Source organism: Typopeltis vanoorti, chromosome 10, assembly GCF_054136105.1.
Source record: "Typopeltis vanoorti isolate ZY-2024b chromosome 10, IOZ_Tvanoo_1.0, whole genome shotgun sequence".
Classification (NCBI taxonomy): domain Eukaryota; kingdom Metazoa; phylum Arthropoda; class Arachnida; order Uropygi; family Thelyphonidae; genus Typopeltis; species Typopeltis vanoorti.
In genome coordinates, this window is record NC_143558.1 from 57,028,427 (window position 1) to 57,047,340 (window position 18,914).

General features: G+C 35.1%; 1 protein-coding gene across 1 annotated transcript in view; it reads left to right on the forward strand.

The window, feature by feature from the left end:
• Positions 1–5,580: 5,580 nt before the first annotated feature.
• The window catches only part of LOC150102437 (protein phosphatase 1 regulatory subunit 14C), a 95,886-nt gene continuing 82,552 nt past the window's right edge, over positions 5,581–18,914 (forward strand). The window contains exon 1 of the mRNA XM_090399637.1: positions 5,581–5,693. The gene's annotated coding sequence lies outside the window, so the exon portion shown is untranslated. The remainder of the gene's footprint in view (positions 5,694–18,914) is intronic.

The window sequence follows — 18,914 nt, forward strand, 5'->3', positions numbered from 1 at the left end:
ATCACACTGAAATAGTGTGAGTTCTATGGTCAATTTTCTTGAGTTGAAGAGTTAAAATCCGAGTTTCCGGGAATAAAAATTCCCTACTTTTGTGCCAAAGATCGACTAACTCGTCAACCTACGAATAAACTTGGCTTTTCACCTCACAACTAAAAAACCATAGAACACACGATGTACCATATACAAATAATTAACTAATTAGGAATAGGAGATGGTAGTGTACAGTAGTTATGTGCATTACTGTAGTCACCTTCACTTAATTACCTCGATGGAGAAGGACATTGCTGCCTAGCAATATACTACAAAATTTAGGAATAAGAGTTCACGTTTTTCTTTGAAGAATATGAAAAAAGAATTAGAGAATTTATTTATGAGTAATAAATAACAGTAAAATATGTCATAATAAATTAATAAATAAATCCTCTAACACTTTTATTCTCCAAAGGGAGTAGGAAAAACTCTTACTCCTAACTAACATTTGGAAATCTGTTACCATTTGGTCTCTATCCTTAGTTGTCACTGAGGGTTGAGTTCATGGCTCGATGATTTTTCGTGAAGACTTCAGAGGCGAGAATATGACAATTCCTAAACCCTAATGGGTATTACTATCCAAAATAGTATGGGTTTTATGGCGACTTCTTTTTTATTTTTTTTTGAGATACTGGAGTAGAACTCCAGTTTTCTGGAAGGGGAAAAACCCTGCTACTTTGTCTGTACCAAAGATCAAGTGATTTTGAAAACCTGTTAAAAAAAAAAACCCCTTAAATATTTGTCTAGTCGGCGACTATAATCGAACTTGTAAAGGACTTTCTCCTATGGGTGTGTGTGTCATTATGGAACAAAAAAAACGTTGCTACAAGGCGCCTTGCTTGCCTTTCACATTGTCTTTTGTTGTTTATGAGTAAACGGAATGCCTCTGACAATATGATCTTAAAAAAATTAAAATGATTTTCACCATTTCCGCTAACTAATCATTTGCAGTCGTTTCAGTTAATATCTCGGCTACTAAATTTCCAGTAAGACGAGTTGTTAATTAAGTGCTAACTCAAGTTGTTGAATTACTGTAACCACAAATCTAAAGTGGTAGGATTATCTCTGTCTTCTTTCAAAAAGGGTAGAAATCTGTATAAAAATGCAAGTATTTGTTCCGTTGGTACTTCACTTGAATTTCTGTTTATTGTTTTACAATTTCACATTACCCAACAGCTCATTTTTGTTATTGAAAGCTGAATTAGTAGTTACAGTAATATACTAGGTGTATAAATATGGTACACTGCATGAAGAGTTAGAGATGCATAAGAATGAGGTTCAAGAGTTGTTACATAACCTGGATATTAATTCAGCGATAGGGCCAGATGGGATATCAGCACCTGTGCAAAAGGAATGTTCAGCCAAAATGGCTTGGCCCTTGACACGTTTAAGAGCCAAGTCATTACGGAGCCATGTTTATAATTTGAGTCTCAGCTCAGAAAATTTCCACAGAAATGAAAAGAATGTATGATAGTTCCGTTGTACAAGGGTGGTGCAAAAACGATTGTGTCTATTACCGACCTAGTATCTCTGGAGTAACTGTAAACCTTTTAGTGGAGTTGCTAAGTTGGTAACTTGCATACTGAAATGGGTGGACAAACAAGATATATTTGGAAGGAACAGAATGAGTTTATTAAAGGGAAGTTGTGCCTGAGCAATTTGCTCATATTTTATAATGTTTCGGCCAGGTTAGATAAAGGGAATGGATACACTATGATACTGTTGGATTTTTCTAAGGCATTTAATAGGATACCACATGAAATGCTGTTGCATAAATTGGAGAATATGGGTTAGGGCAGGTATGCAGTGGGTGTGAATCTGTGAGATTTAAGGTCACCAATGGTGTACTCCATGGTTTAGTCCTCAGATCATTGCTGTTTAATCTGTGTTAATGAGAGCACGAGGGATATAACAGATGTTCAGTTGTTTGCTTATGATGCAAAGATAGGCAGGCCAATCAAGGCACTATCGATATACAGCACGTAAGCATAGGCAACAAATTTGGGCAAATGAAAATGGCTATCTGTTCAATGTTAATAAGCTTTGGCGCGATGAGATTTCCAAGGGCATGTTATATTAGCAGGGTTATGCTACAAGATGATTTTGATGAATTGTTTCGTTATATGGAAGGTGGGGAGAGAAAACACGGGGCATCCATGGAAGTCAAGTTTGTTCATGGTTACGAAAGGGTTAAGAGCTAGATTTTTGTTTCTTACTGAGCAGTGAGTGAATGGAATAGTTTGCCTGTTGAATTAGTGAGTGCATATAGTGTTAATGAGTTTAAGGGAAGGTATGACAGGTGGTTTGTGTGATTTATAGCCTCCGTCGATGAGTCCTTGACTGCCTGGGGTACCAGATAATAATAATAATAATAATAATAATAATAATAATAATAATAATACATTGCACCAACTCTAGTTGATTAACCTCCTGTGATATCGTTATATGTATTTTATTTTCTTTAATATTTATGTCAAACTAATTTTGATGGACTCAATGCTTTAAATTATATTTTTAAAATTCAGTTTTATCTAATTGTGTGCATCTTTTAGAGCAGTGTTTCTCAAAGTGTGGTACGCGTACCCCCGGGGGTACGCGAAAGGTCTTCAGTGGGTACGTGGCAATTTTCGGCTATGCATATGCTAAACGTATATAAATATATGCTAAACGTATATATTTCGCAATAAATTATATATTATGTATAAATTCTCCTACTCAAATTGTGATAACTTCTTCATAGTTTCCAAAATTCTCGGGCGATCACTCGTGAATCTTCGTTCAGCTTCGTATATGAACGTACGCTGTGAGCCAGCAACAACACGAAGAGCGTACGATAGCGACTGATAAAAAAAATAATTATATGAACCAATTTGGTTCTATTAAAAAAAGCATATTTTTTTGTTTAAATGTTTACATCTAAATTCAGATAAGATAGACATTTACAACGAAATATACTTTTTTATTTTATTTATTATTATTATTATTATTATTATTATTATTATTATTATTATTATTATTATTATTATTATTATTATTATTATTATAAGGGGGTACTTGGCAATAATGAAAATTTAGGAAGGGATACACGGATATCTGAAGTTTGAGACACACTGTTTTAGAGTAATTACTCTGAAATTTAGAGTAATATAATTCTCTGTTGTTAGCTGCATAATAACACTCACCAGATTAAAGGTATGTAGGGCCTTCTCAAGGCTCTCTTTCTGGTTTAAATATATAGATCAGATCAACAATGAAATACAAAAACTGAATTATAGAAAAATATTATTTTATTATATAATTTTATAATAAAAATAGAAAGAAACTGATTTTATAATAATAGAAAGAAAGAGAACATTACAATAACTAAGGCTTGTTGCCGTTGCAAAAATCTGTAATTATGTCATCGAATTCTGTTTCTTTTAATTATCACTAAACGTAAAACATTAATGTGAGGGGAAAACTTTGATCAAAGACTATTTTTTATTCGAGCGTAATTTTCAAGTTTCTACTATCATTTGTTCAGGTTTCTAATATTTGTACCCTCAAGAGAGTGAGCCCTGGCGCAGCTGCGCCACCTTACCAGGGTTAATTCAGCATTGATAACACATCATAATATCATAAGGCACTGATCACTAATATCATGCAGATTTGATGCTTTATTCGCTTAGTTGATTTTATAAGATCTTTCATTTAAAAAGATCAAAAATTATGTTGGTGTGCAAAATAAATAAATAAAAATAAAAATAAATAAATAAAATAGGGAAGGGTTAAAAGTCGAACACTAATTGAATCCACAATCGAAATAAAAATACTTGGATTCATGCAATTAATTAAATTAATTAATTTAACTTAATAGGATTTTTGACAGCAGCCAACGATTTTGGTAAAATGAACTGCCCGAGGCAAGGCTACCTGGAGGTTGCAATATCCATCGACCTATTTTAACACCTCATTCTCACTAGACATTTTCTTACATATGGCCTTGATTTGAGGCAGTATGTGAACAGAGATTGCCTCAAATCAAGCGATCTGTGAACACGCACGATAACGCAAGTTGCTTTTCCCAGAAGACACTGTCATAAACTCGTGGTAGTCTGAAACCTAGTATTGTACTCATTACTACTTTACTATTTACTTCAGCTGAGTTTGTCTCTTTCGAAATCTATTGAAGTCACGATTTCCTACTTTGAATTTTTCTTTCAACTATATAGAAAAAAAAAAGATTCATGAGAATGATTTCATTTATTCATAGTTTATCAAAAGTTTAGAGATGGTATTTTCAAATTTAACATTTCTATGTAAGGGAAAATTGGAACATAGATTTTTTTTTTTTTTTTAAAGAAAAATAAAAGACGCCATTCAGCACTTACATTCTCGTGAGAAATGAAATGAAAAGTTAATTTAAATTACTTATTTAAGAGGATAAGCTACAGTAATATAAATCACTGAGCTGGTGTTAAAAGAAAAATACTGAAAATTAAGAAGCGCGCTGCAGCTCATCATCGTGGCTCTTACAGGTGATATATATTGATCAATTATAAATATAGATACATTGGTCAACAGCGCCATCTTTAAGATTTGTCGTCCGTGGCACGCTAACAGTTTCAGAATGTTTGCATCAATTATAACAATATAATTATGATGAATATTTCTTCTTTCAGGGTAACTTTAATCAACGTGGCCTTTAGCAAAGACCTCTCTCTTAATTTAGATTAAGAGAATACTTTTAGATTGATAGAACTGACAAATTGGTCAATTACTTTTATTTTTAGGCCGGATAAAATAAATTAAAACTGTTACTTATACTCATTTTTATATGTATGTTAGTATTTACTCATTGTATGGTAGTTATTAATGATGTGAACAATATGAATTTTTGCCTTTATTGTTTATTATTACTATTATTTAATCAACTGACTTTTCTGATACTTAAAATTTGAATTCCTTATTTAAATCATATTTGTTCTCTCAGCATCCTTATTAAAATAATTTTCCTGTTCTATAATAATCGATTTATAAAATAGTACTATAATAATCGATTTACAGTTTCACTGATGTCATGAAGTTTGGGATATAAACGTGTTTGCAGCGAGCTCTGTTGCAATTCATTCCATACTAACTGCTTTTGTTACTTGCCATGCTTAATTATAAATAGTCTCCCACCTGAGAAAATTTGTGTTTTAAAAAGTAATAGCTAATCGGAAACCATTCTCGCTGCTGTTATTTGCAGCATCGCTTCATCTTTTTTAAAAGTTTATTCTCTCGTACTTATTTTCAGCGTTGTCTTTTGCCCGGAAAATTTAGCAAATAAGAATTTTAAAATATTTATTACGAAGTATTTTATGAAGCGCTATATTCTATTAATTAACTCTAACAATAACGTTTTCACGTTTACTATAAGTATCTCTTCACATTTTTATTCATGCAGATTAAATGTTGACAGCGAGAGTCGTTTCACCTTTTCCGTTTACCGCAGTTGGTGTTGTGGCCGAGGGCCTCAGCCGGATGCCATCCTTTTATTCAAGTTCGCTAGAGGTCATTTAAACAAGCATTGTTACGGTCGTTCACATTGACGCTTTTGTTCAGTATAAGGTCTTGTTGTTTACCGTGCTGCAAATTTCTTCTAAAGTGAGAGTATCTTTGTGCGACAGCAACGTTTATCGGTAAGTCTCTGTTTATTTTCTTTTATGATACAATTTGTGCCTTTTGGTCTAATGATGGCTTTCACCAGTGCAACTGGTTATACTTATCAATAGATCTGAAATATTTGTCAGCCTTCTTACGGCAGTGGACTAGTAATTGCTTAGTCACAGTCAGATGAGTTCCGTTGTCTTGACAGTATTGACGGGGAGTTATGCGTGTCTCCTGCTGTCACAGTTGTAGGCCTAGTATTATCTTTTTTCTCAAATGTTTTTAGCTGCTTCACATCAGAATGAAAGAGTAGCTCCACTCAGAATTCAGGTGAATGAAAGCGTGTATATTAGATAATATTCTTTTTATGTGAGTTAATTAAGTACAGAATTAAATGCCTGAGTGATTTTAAGAATTATTATATATAGTCTTTAACCGCTACATAATTCCGTCGTCGGATACTGTGAGCATCTTATGAATGGTAATACGTACCCAGTGCCGTTTATGAAATATCCGGGTAGTGGAGATTATTTTCTTTTGCTTTGTGAAACAAGGTATTACTTAATCTAACTTAAAAATCAGATTTTAACTCTGCGGAATGTGGACTTATGTGATAGTAGATAGTGAACATAGAGTGTGGATCGTGTCGTGTTGGGTAAAGTGGTTTCCCGCGATGAGTCCTAGGACTCCATAGAGGTGTCAATGTAATATTACAGTATTAAGCCTTGATAAAAAGCAGTTTATATACAATGTCATAGTACGCCAGATTTATTTAATCCAGAACAGATCGTGTTATCCTGAAATAAATACATTTCAGACTTTGATGTAAACATTTACTGGATTGAAGTATTTTTATCAAGGCTTAATATTTTCAAAACATTCATTTCTGAAAGGAAGAAATATTCTTGCCATAGTATTAAATTCTAGGATCTGTACACTGCAATGTGGAGAGTGGTGCTGGATGTAAGAGTTCCTTGGATTAATTAATATTCTCTTCATATTAATCCAAGGAACTGATTTTTGCTACTCAGTTAAGATAAATAAAAGCTAGGAATATCTGCATGTTGTTATTGTGATGCTGAACCATTCTATAATAATTACGCAACATGCAAAAACTTATTGTACTGCGTGATATTGAGTATTATGATTTATAATATTTACAGTTTCATTTTACTTCAGAAATAATAATTTCAGCTGAATCTTGTAGGCACGCTTAGGTGTTGGAAGTTATCAATTTCTTTTTATTATGGTATTATGACACAAAAATCATGTAAATATATTTATTACCTAGCTTATACTGTAGCTGGATTTCAATCTAGCATCTTCAGAGCACAACTACTTGCTACAATCTATATGTGACACCAGGTATGTGAAACAATTCAAATTGATAATGGACAAAAGACACAACTCCTAATTTGGTGCTCTCTAATATTGTATAGAAGAAATTTTTACAGTTGCTATGTTAAAGTTGATGGATGACTGTCTCACAAATTTTTCAACAGATTAATTCAGCCATATTTGTTGAAGTTAGGAGAGCACTTCTCGTAACCTCAAGACATTGCCGACTCCAAAATACCAGTCTCTTTGACTTGTAATGACTTCTGTATAACACATTGGTTTTCTTCTATCTAATCCTGTTAAAGGAATGTTCTGCCAAGCCTTGCTTGTCATAATGATGGTAGCAAATGTATTTCTTGTGTTCTCTGAGTGTTCTGGTAAGATTTATGCAAGCATACTTGAGAAGAGAGACTAAGAAAAAATGTGGAAGGGAAACTTCAAGAAGGACAAGCTGATTCATGTTATCTCATCTCATCTTCTTTTTGCCCTCTTTTACCTTGCGGTGTCGAGGGTTTATTAATCATCGGACCTCAAACCGTTCACAGGATGAGGTAGTCAGCCCTATGCCCTGGTGTATCCTATGTCCCGTAATATTGAGTTCTCAAGGCTGGTTTGCTTGTTTTGCGGGATGAAAAACCCCAGGATAAACTGGGGGAAAAAACCCTACTGCCCAAGACCAGCTAACTTGGTTATGGCTGAGGAAAATCCTTCAGTTCCTCACGTCACTGACGGGGAATCGAACCTAGGACACTCCTTCCCCAGGCATATGGTTGCGAAGCACACAGCCACTAGGCTAACCGTGTGGATGATTCATGTTAAATAAAGTGAAAATATGATCCTGACAACCTTTAAGACAAATAATTGAGAAATCATGGGAACATAACAAGGAACAAGCTGTTCAAAATACTAAAATTATACAATGTAAATGGTACATTACATAGATACTTAAATACATAGTCTGTATTTAAGTTTGCAAGTTAGCAGTTAGAATTAAGAGGTATAGGAAGATGGTTTGATGTTAAATCAGGTGTGAGACAAGGCTGCACATTATTTCTAGTGTTATTTGTCATTTATATGGATTACATTATGAAGGAAAGTGGCATTAAATCTGATATTGAAATTGAAGACGTTAGGCTTCTTACTTTATGCAGATGATGTTATGCTCTTAAATAAATCCAGTACAAGTCTTCAGGATTCTCTGACTAAGTTGAATAACTGCCATAATAAATTTGGTATGAAATTCAGGAATTGTTAGCATTCATGAGTTTGTAAGTAGATCTATCCTCAGGTGGTATGGTCACTTATACAGAATGGGAGAGGAAAGATAAGCAAAATGGGTGTTATTTGCCAGGATCACAGTGAAAACGACATGTAGGAAGACCAACATCTAGGATGATTGACACAGTAAGAAGAACCTTAGAAGACCAAAATGTAAGATCTCATAATATTAATCCTTACAGGTAGCAGATTAATTTAGAGAAAAATTGTGGTTAAGAAGTTATTAATGATGTAAGTACTGTCGTAATATCCTGTACACTCTTGAGGATACATATCAGGAATTTGATGATTGTTCTGTTTTCTGAGGAGGATGGTAATGGATTCTCTTTTCTGTCCATAGTAGGTCATGTTATAATTGCAGGTACCTTATGCACTCCAGGACATGATAGTGTATGGAGTTTGTCTTTAAGAGCAGATAAGCGTTTATTTTGATGTTTGGTTTGAATGGGGTGTGAAGTTTATATTTCATTAGCCTTTAAGCCAGCTTTTTTTTTTCAGATGTACCCTAGATATATGGAATGGGAATAGTGGTGTTTTATGGGAAAGCAGGGGGGGGGATGTATTAGTTTTTCTATAGTGCTAGTACTGTACTAGTTCTGTGGCAAGGGCTGTATCACTAGAACAAATTTTTATTTATTATTATTATTATTATTTTTTTTTTTATGTTGATCATGTACACAAGAGGCAGAGGACCTATAAGCATATCAGTGCCATCTGTGGGGTGCAGGTAGGGACTAAGATAGAAGTTTATTGACTTTTTTTTTGAAGTGTTCAAGTTGTAATTGATTGGGAATACTTATGGGAAGCTGTTCCAGAGGGTCCTAGAACAATTGCAACATAACTTACTATTGATAGACAGGAAGATCTGTTAACATCTGCCTCAGATAATAAATACATTGCTATCATCATGGCCAAATAGCCTTGGTTCTATTTCACAAATTACTTCACCTTGCAAGGAAAACTACCAAGTAATGGTACTGCACTGTTCCCCACCCCAAGTCATTTTTATGCAGTGCCTTTTGAGAACAAAGCATTTAACACACTACTTTCAAATTTTTAGGTCTATTTGCACTTATAGATGATATATTTGCAATTTGGTCCCATGAGTGAACAAGACAATTTGGATTCCTTTGTGACTCACCGAAACAGCCAGTATTCTAAAATTCACTTCACATTAGAAAAATGCCTGCCCTTTCTTGACATTAGTCACTCATCTTTCAGATGATTCACTTCTATAGAAAGCCAGCATACATTGAAAGATATTACATCATTATCCAGTCCAACAACATGGAATCCTAAAAACATTAACTTATAGAGCAGGGTATTTGTTTTAGTGATGCAGCCACCCACAGAACTTAGCTATGTTCACTACACTTTTTTGGCCAGTAGCTACAGCACCTACAACATATAAAAAATATGTTCTCCCCCCCCTCCCTAAACAGACTAGAGCAAAGCACCAGTATTGCTTTTACATATATCCAACTAAAGTATTCATGAAATATAACCTTCAAACCACATATCAAATTAGTAACTCTTTGCTCACCTTAGAACATATTCTATCCTTTATCGTATCCTGGAGTGTGTAAAGTGCTCTTTGATCGTAACCTGATCTACTACAGACAGACAGGAAGCTTACATTTGCTACCATCGTGGCAAGACTGGCAGATCATCTTTGGACCCCCACCCTCAAATAGGATTAGAAGGAAGGAAACCAGTATGTTATATAGAAGTCATTATAGCTATCAACACAGCCACTCTCAAACCTAGTCTCTGGCTATGCTATGTTGATAATGTGTTTGCTATTTGGCCACATGGCCCAGACACATTGAATACATTTTTAGTGCATCTAAATAGCCAGCACCCTAAAATCCACTTTTACAATGGAACTAGAAGCCAATGACTGTCTGCCCTTCTTGGACACACTTATCACACGTCTTCCAGAAGTTTCCTTATCATTCTCGGTTTATAGAAAACCCACACATACAGGGAGATATTTACACAAACAATCACACCATCACCCTTCTGAACAATATGGTATCTTAAAAACACTAATCCTTAGAGCTAGAGCAATTTGTTCCAATGACATTGCTCTCACTGCTGAACTTTCTCACCTGCATCACACCTTCCTGACCAATGGCTATAATCTCCATACAATAGATAAAATACTAAATGCTCCCCAAAAATCTCCTCCACTATCTACCACAGAAGACTACAACAAAACTATCATCACTATCCCATACATTAAAGGCACATCTGAAAAGATATCTAGGGTGCTTAACAAACACCAACTATGCACTGTATTTAAACCTTATGTGAAATTGGCAATTCTCATCCGTTCACCTAAGGACAAATTCTCTCCTTTATCACATCTAGGAATATATGAAGTGCCCTGTTCATGTCATCGAGCCTACTATGGACAGACAGGAAGAACTGTGGACATCCGCCTCAATGAACACAAAAAATATATCTGCCACTTTCGCTATGTCACGTCGGGTCTGGCAGACCATGCTTTGGATACCCTTGCACACAGGATCAATTGTGGAAGAAACAAAAGTACTGCACAGAAGCTTTTACAAGTCAGAGAGGTTGTTCCTGGAATCAACAGAAGCCTTGAAACATACTCCAAACCTCAACAAGTATGGCTGTATAAATCTACCAAAGATTTGGGAGACAGTCATCTTAAGACTAAATTATTATTATTATTATTTTTTTTTTTTAACTTAGATGGCACCTACTTAGGACTTTAGTCTTTGTGTTGCAAGCTACAATTACTCATACTAGTCCCACTGTTACACCGGATTGTGGTTGCCTCGCTACTGTAACAAACTATGTTTATATGCTCTGAAGATGCTGGATATAATACCAGCGAAATATTAGCAGTTAAGTTAATAAATAGTTATTTTCTTATCAATCTGTGTTCGGATCTATACAGTTAAAATCCTATTAACACGAAGTCATTACAAGTCAGAAAGACTGTTTAGTCAGCATTGGCTATGAAGCACTCTAGTTATCTCTAATATCTGCCAAAAATTTGGAAACTATCATCTTAAGATCAGCTTTAACACAACTGTAAAAACTATTTCTGTATAACAGAAATAAGAAATAATTAATTTATTACTAATTAATAAATATCTTTTTACTGTTTTTTTTCGTGTTGTAATAATTGTAAAAAAGGAGATGAATTGTTTAACTGAGTAATTACACTGCATATACTGGCAGGATTAGGCTAGAAGAAACTGATCAAGCTAAGAACCTTGGAGTTTTAGTAGATAGGAAATTGAAGTTCAGAGATCATATAATAAAAATTTGTAAATACAGCTCAGAGGATAATTACAATTCTGAAATGACCAAATAAGAGAGTCATTTTGCCTCTTATATCATCTGGACATTGCACAGGATCTGGTTTCTAGTGAGATGCAGATACAGTGACAGGGTGCAAAGGAGAGTGTTAAAGATGATATCAGGATTATAGAATGTAGATTATGAGGAGAGATTTTGGATTGCAGATGCTAGCAGTCCATAATCTTTGTATGACCTGTATCCTGTATGACCCTTTCAACAAACTTGAAAGGGTCATACAGGATACTAATAAAATGGAAATTTTCATTTTGTGGAGGGTGGGGAGAGGGCAAAAAAGCATCCAATGAAGTTGAGAATGAATGTAATCAAGAAAGAGGTGAGAGCTATATTTTTCTCTCGGAGTGGTGCATGATTGAAATGGTCCATACTGTTAGATCCTAAATGAAGGAATCTTGGAAAGAAATCATTCATTTGGAATCTAACATATAAAACTTGCTGACAAAGAGAAATACCTGCACATCAGCTGTAATTAAAAGTGAAACTTCTTCACTTTATGTAAAATTTGTATTCTTTATTTCAAGTACCTTATATTTAAGCTGATGTGATTATATTAAGATTTCATTTTTAAGTATGTCTAAAAAGAGCGATAATCTGATTTAAATTTAAGCCTCACTTAAGCTATATAAAATTTACTGTGAATCATCTAAAAAAGTTGCTAAGTAATAATTCCTGGAAGGCATAAAGCTACACGTGTACAGCGTAATGCTAGTGGCTATAGTTTACTCGGAAAATTACGTTGCCATGTATTCTCTGAATCCAAGTATAACAGCGTCGTAAAGCAAAGGGTGAAAATATAAGGGCCGTGTGCAAAAAGGTGACTGAGAAAAAGAGGGCGCTCTATAGAAGAATATAAGGGGTTGAGCCCGTATTGGAAGGGCTCTCTGGTCGTAATGTTTTCCTGTTTTGGTGATTCGGAAGATAGCGGACAGTTTCGCGTAAGGGGTGTGAAGTCTGTGATAAGATGTCGGACTGCGAGCATTCTTAAAATGAAGTAGGATTCTATGCAAAGCTGAAGGAAAAATTCCTGTCCTAGCAGAATCAAGCTGTCGCTGAAAAGTCCCATCGAATTGTTCCTGAAACACAAAGATTTGAATCTGTTTCCGGCAGAAGGAATGAAGATAGTGTAACTCCTACAGTGGCGTATTGACAGCCAATAGATGAGAAGTATCCAGACATACACGTGGTGCAGAACGACGCGGAAAAAGCTCGGTAAGGTGCTGCAATTACTCTAATTTTTTGTGAAAGTTCATTAGAAGAGAGAAGATTGTTTGCGAATTTGAAATTTAGAACTGTATTCTGAAGAATTCTGTGGACAGTCTATTTAGAAAGTTAATCTCCTTTGAGAGTAAGAAGAATTGTTTGGAAGAGATCTTTTGTAATTTTGTATGTGATAGGATTAACTTGATGCGATAAGAATAGTAGAATTTAGTATCTCAGTAACATTAGAATGTTTGTTAGTTTTCTCTTGCGAGTAATACTACTGAAAGGTATTTAGCTTAACTTCATATCATTTGCTATCTATCCCAATATGCAGTTACTGTGTTTAGCATGCTTTATAAGATTTAATTAATTTAGAAAGTGTTAACCTCTTAATTTGAGTTTTATTTAGTATTGAGCATAATTGAGTATATGAATTTTGTATTGTGTTTTAGATATTCCAATAAACATGTCATATTTACCTGAACCTGAGTCATGCCTGATTACGATTCCAACTTACCACTTATAAAAATAGAACCTATTTTGGCGGGAAGGATTTAGAGAGTGAATATAAATATAGATTTAGGTCACGACTGCAATAATCTGAATCTATACAGCAGTTTAAATAAGATATTGTGTAAGAATTCTAAGAATCTAGTATTGTCTCCCTGAGTAAGGATCTTTTCTACTATAGGATACTGACTGGCGCAGCGAAATATAAATTCGCCAGTATCCAAAGAGGAAACAGTCCTAGATATAAGAATAAGATTTAAGCAAGAGAAGAAAGAATAAATAACGAAAGGTGAATATATAACAATAGAGCAGCCGGCAGGATTTTGATTGTATAAGGTTTTAGGTAAGAAAGGATAGATTTAAGTAAGCAACTAATTAAGCATAAAGCATCGATATAACAATACCTTTTTTGGAGTTGTGAGTCCAGATAGCGTGAATGCATTCAAGAGAATGTGATGTGGTGTCCCTCGACAAGTTCCTAAATCTGTGGCGGTCTCTTATAATAATAATACTGAGTAATTGGAGTAAGACGGACGTCTTAATATTATCGTTATCTGAAATCTCCAGGTAGTCCAGGACTCTTCAAGGGAGGCTATATATCACACAAACCAGCTGTCATACCTTCTCTTAAACTCATTTACACCAGATGCACTTGCTACTTCAAAAAACAAACTTTTCTTCCCAGTCACTGCTCTGAGAAAAAAATATAAGCGCTTACCCTTTTCTTAACCCCGAACTTAACTTCCATGATGGATGCCTCTCTACCACCATGTTCTTTCTTAATCTTCCATATAATGAAAAAATTCATCAAACTATATCCTATAGCACCCATTTGGAAGTTTGTAGACCTCTATCATATCACTCCTAATCATATCATATAATACCAGAGTCTGTATTGCAGTCTGTCCTCATAATCTAAATTCCATAATCCTGATATTATTTTTGTAACTTTTCTTTGCACCCTTTCCACAGCTTCTTTACTCCCTTGAAACCCAGGAGATTAAATCTGTGCACAGTAGTTCAGGTGCAGTCTTATTAAAGCCTTGTAAAGAGACAAAATGACTCCCTTATCCTTACATGTCAAGGTTTGCTTCATCATCACAATTATCCTCTGAGTTGTATTTGCAACTTTTGCTATGTGACCTTCGAAATTCAAATTCCTATCCACCGTTATGCCAAGATCCCTAACCTTATCAATTTCTTGTAGCATAACCCTGCTAATATAACATGTCATTGGAAATCTCATCATGCCAGAGTGCATGGTGACATTACACTTACTAACATTAAACTGACAGCCATTTTTATTTATCCAAAATTCCAGCCTATTCAAATCATTCTGTAAGTGTTAGATATCAGTAGCATCCCTGATTGCCCTGCCTATCTTTGCATCATCAGCAAGCAATTGCACATCTCCTCTTAGACCCTTCCTAATGTCATTAATGTATAGATTGAATAACAACAATGGCCCAAAGACTAAATGCGAGTACTCCACTGGGCACCTTAAATCTGGCAGATTCACACGCACTGTATACCACTTTTTGATATGTCTATCAACCATTCACTTAAACATGTCAAGAGTTTATATTCCAATTCCATATTGCAGTTTATGCAACAGCATTTCATTTGGTATCCTATCAAATGTCTTAACAAAATCCAAGATTATCATAGTGTATCCATTCCCTTTATCCAACTCTGCCATAACACTACCTTCGTTTAATAAACAAATGCTATTACTTGCAGAGTAACAGCACACCACACCGCAGATACTTTGATAGGTTTGTTGATAGTTAGATACATTGGTTTTTGCATTGTCCTTATACAACAAAACTACCATTCATTCCTGTGGTACTTTCCTGAGCTGAGACTCGAGTTATTCAGACATGTCAATTAAATCTTTAATGCATTTTTTTTTTTAATGCTAGTCAAACTAACCCTTTCAACTTCTGCTTCTGCATGGCTTCATTTGTACCTTAATACAGAGTGTTTCAAAAGGGTGTATACAACTTTGCAGGAGAACAGAAAATAACTCTGAAGACATACAAAAGCTGAGTGAGTGCAATAATGTAGTGAAACATCAGTTTTTGGTCACGTAATTTTATTACCAAATGACAACATTAGATGGCATGATATGTCACACCATTTGAAAAAGGCAACTTTCGATGGTGCAGAGTGAGCATGTCGTGTTTTTTTTCGAGGAAATGAAGTCTGCAACACAAGTTCAGAGGAATTTTTGCATGCAATATGGTAAAGAACCTCCTAGTAGGTGCACGATCTACACATGGCACAAGAATTTTGTGGCAACAGCTGTTATGTGCATCATCCAAGGTCAACAGGAAGGCCATGTGCTGCCGATGCTGTTGTGAAAGAAGTTCAGGAAAGTTTCCAGAAAAGCCCCAGAAAGTAAATCAGATGGGCATATAGTCAAATTGGAATTCCATATGTGACTGCGTGACATGTTTTATGACAGCATCTACGGCTCAGACCCTACAAATTTACCCTCGTACAACATTTGAAGAAAGACGATAAGAAGATACACAGGATTTCTGTATGAAAATGATAAGTAGGATAGAACAAAATAAGAACTTTTTGGACACAATAATTTTCAGTGACAAGGTGCACTTTTATGTAAGTGGGCACATAAACACTCACCACTGCAAAATCTGGGGAAGCAAAATCCACATTCCATCATAGAACATGTTCACTGTATTCCAGAGGCTAATGTTTTTTGCGTCATAAGCAATAAGAAAGTGTATGGACCCTTCTATTTTTTTGGAGTCTATCGTTAGTGGTGGTGCGTTCTGGACATGCTACAAGGAAACCTAATATCACAATTAGATGTCGTTCCTTGATACCCATTTTCCAGTCAGATAGATGGTAGAGGGGTGCCTGTAGCATAGCCACTGCGTCCCCTGGACTTTACACTGCTAGATTTTTTCTTGTGGGACTTTGTGAAAGATAGTGTTTGTACCACCACTACCAGCCAATTTGGATGAGCTGCATTCCAGAATTACTGCTGCCATGGCTGAAGTTATGCCAGATATGCTCTGCTGTGTGCATTTCAGGAAATTGATTACAGATGACACATCTGCAGAATTCCTGGAGGCAGTCATATCGAACTTTAACTGTCTGTGTTGAATCTTCAAGCTACATTTGCATGGTAATTAAAAAATTGTTCATCTGTCGCTATTTACCTTTTGTCATTCAAAGTTGTATACCCCTTTTTGAAACACCGTGTTTTAGATGAACATTATATATGTGGACTTCCCCAGGATTAACATCCCATATAGTGCACGTTAAAACTTTAGGCTTTTGTTCATATGAAGGTAAGTATGTGGTCTCTTATATTGGTGGCTAATTTCATCCTGCAAACCAACCAGAATACCTTACAATTTGCAGACACAATACTTTGACCTCATAGCTGTAATTGTTTCCAATTAACCAATCCTTAGGATTAATTTGAATTAGTTATGAGTTAGTTAGATTGATCAGTAGTTGGGAAAAAAAAATTAAATCATATGTAACTTTACAGAGGGAAAACAAATATGAAAAATGATTCATTTATCATAAATGGGTACATTTTGGATCCATAGCCTGTGATCATTGCAGAATGTAGGATTAATGATGCCATACTTGGTTTGGTAGTTGTTTTGTATTTATGACTGAAGCAACTAAGGATACGAGGCCAGTGTATTACGATATTATGTCTGTAAAACACGAGACTGGCTAACTCGCCTTCAGTTGAAAAGCCCTTATGATATTCTTTGGGAAGTGGATCGTGAATGAATGTGGACAAAAAAAATACTTTTTATTAACTTTATTTTTTCTTGCATAGCTCTATAATCATATTATTGATTAAAATGCAAAATGATGAGTCATTTTAAACATCCTTTTTATTTCCAAAATATCAGTTGAAGGCTTTTTATCAGTTAAAAGAATCTTTGAAATTTTGAAGGTCCTTTTGGCTACCAATGAAATACATAACATATAATAATCACTTTATCCAGAAATTATTCCAGCACCTAAACATTAGAACATAACGTTCAACACGTGGAAGTGGAGTACTGAAAGTGACTCCCATTGACAACTCTTAATTAAGATTCATGCAGTTTATTATCCAAGTATTGGTTTGATTCACATTCTTCTGAAAGCTGTGGAATGATTTAGTTTTTACAGAAATGTACCAGGATAGCGTCCCATATAATCCTGCCATCTTTAAATACTGCTTATATGATAATGGAAGATTAATCTTAATGAGTGATCATGAGTAGACAGAAGCAGATAAAATAGTTGAGTTACTGAGTGACTACTTTGCAAGGGTATAGCATCTCCTAGTGAGGTTACTGCTTTAACCTATGTGACAGACACTAATGTGGAAAAGAGGTGGATGAATTGGAGGTTCTTAGGATATTGCAGAATCTCAGTGTAAATACAGTTGTGTAATTAGATGGGATATCAGCTAGGATTTCACAAGAATGTGCAAGGAAACTGGCATTGCCTTTGACTAGGCTCAAAGACTATATTTAAGTCTCAGCTCTGGTAGAGTTCCAAAGGAGTGGAAAGTGGACAACATAATTCCCTTGCATAAGGGAGGTTCTAAGACTGCAGTAGCAAATTATAGACCAATCAGTATCTTGGGTATAGTGGTAAAAGTACTAGAAAAATTGGTAAAAAAAAAAAGATAATTCAAGAATGGATAGATAAAAATATGATGCTGTATGAGGGTCAAGATGGCTTTATGAACGATCAGTCATGCCATAGAAATTTACTAACTTTTTATAATAAAGTAACAGCTGAGTTGGATAAAGGAAATGGCTACATGATGATTTTGCTAGATTTTGCAAAGGCATCTGACTGAATACCACATAGAACTCTGTTATGCAAATTAGAACAAAAAGGGATGTATATGCCACTGGTTAAGTGGATAAGAGGGTGGCTGCTGGACAGATATCAAAAAGTGATATATGGAGGGGCAGAATTGAGGCAAAAACAGGTGACGCAAGGTTCAGTGCTGGGACTATTGCTGTTTATTTTGTGTATAAATGTTATAGGAAATAACCCAAAAGGAAAATATTCAGTTGTTTGCTGATGATGCAAAATTAGGTAGAGTAATAGTTAATCAAGATGATGTGGAGCACTTGCAGGACAATTTAAATAGGCTGTCAGTATTTGGGTATCAGTTTAATGTGGAGAAATGTAAAGTTATGCATTTTTGGATAAATATATTACAAGCAATGTATCACATTGATACATTGCTTGTAATATATTCATCTATTTCCTGTACTCCAGGAAATAGATGAAGCTAGAGATTTAGGGGGGGTGGTGGTGGTAGATAGAGAGTTAAAGTTTAGAGGACATATTGCTAAGGTTGTTAAGGTAGCTCATAACATTACTTGGGTATTGAAGAACATATTAACAAGTAGAAATAAGGAAGTTGTTATTCCTCTTCATAAGGCCTTGATATGCTCACATCTGGATTACTGTGCTCAAGTCTGGTGCCCTGGGTTTTTTGGGGATGAGGAAGTGGTGGAGAGGATTCAAAGGCGAGTGACCAAGATTGTTAGTGGCCT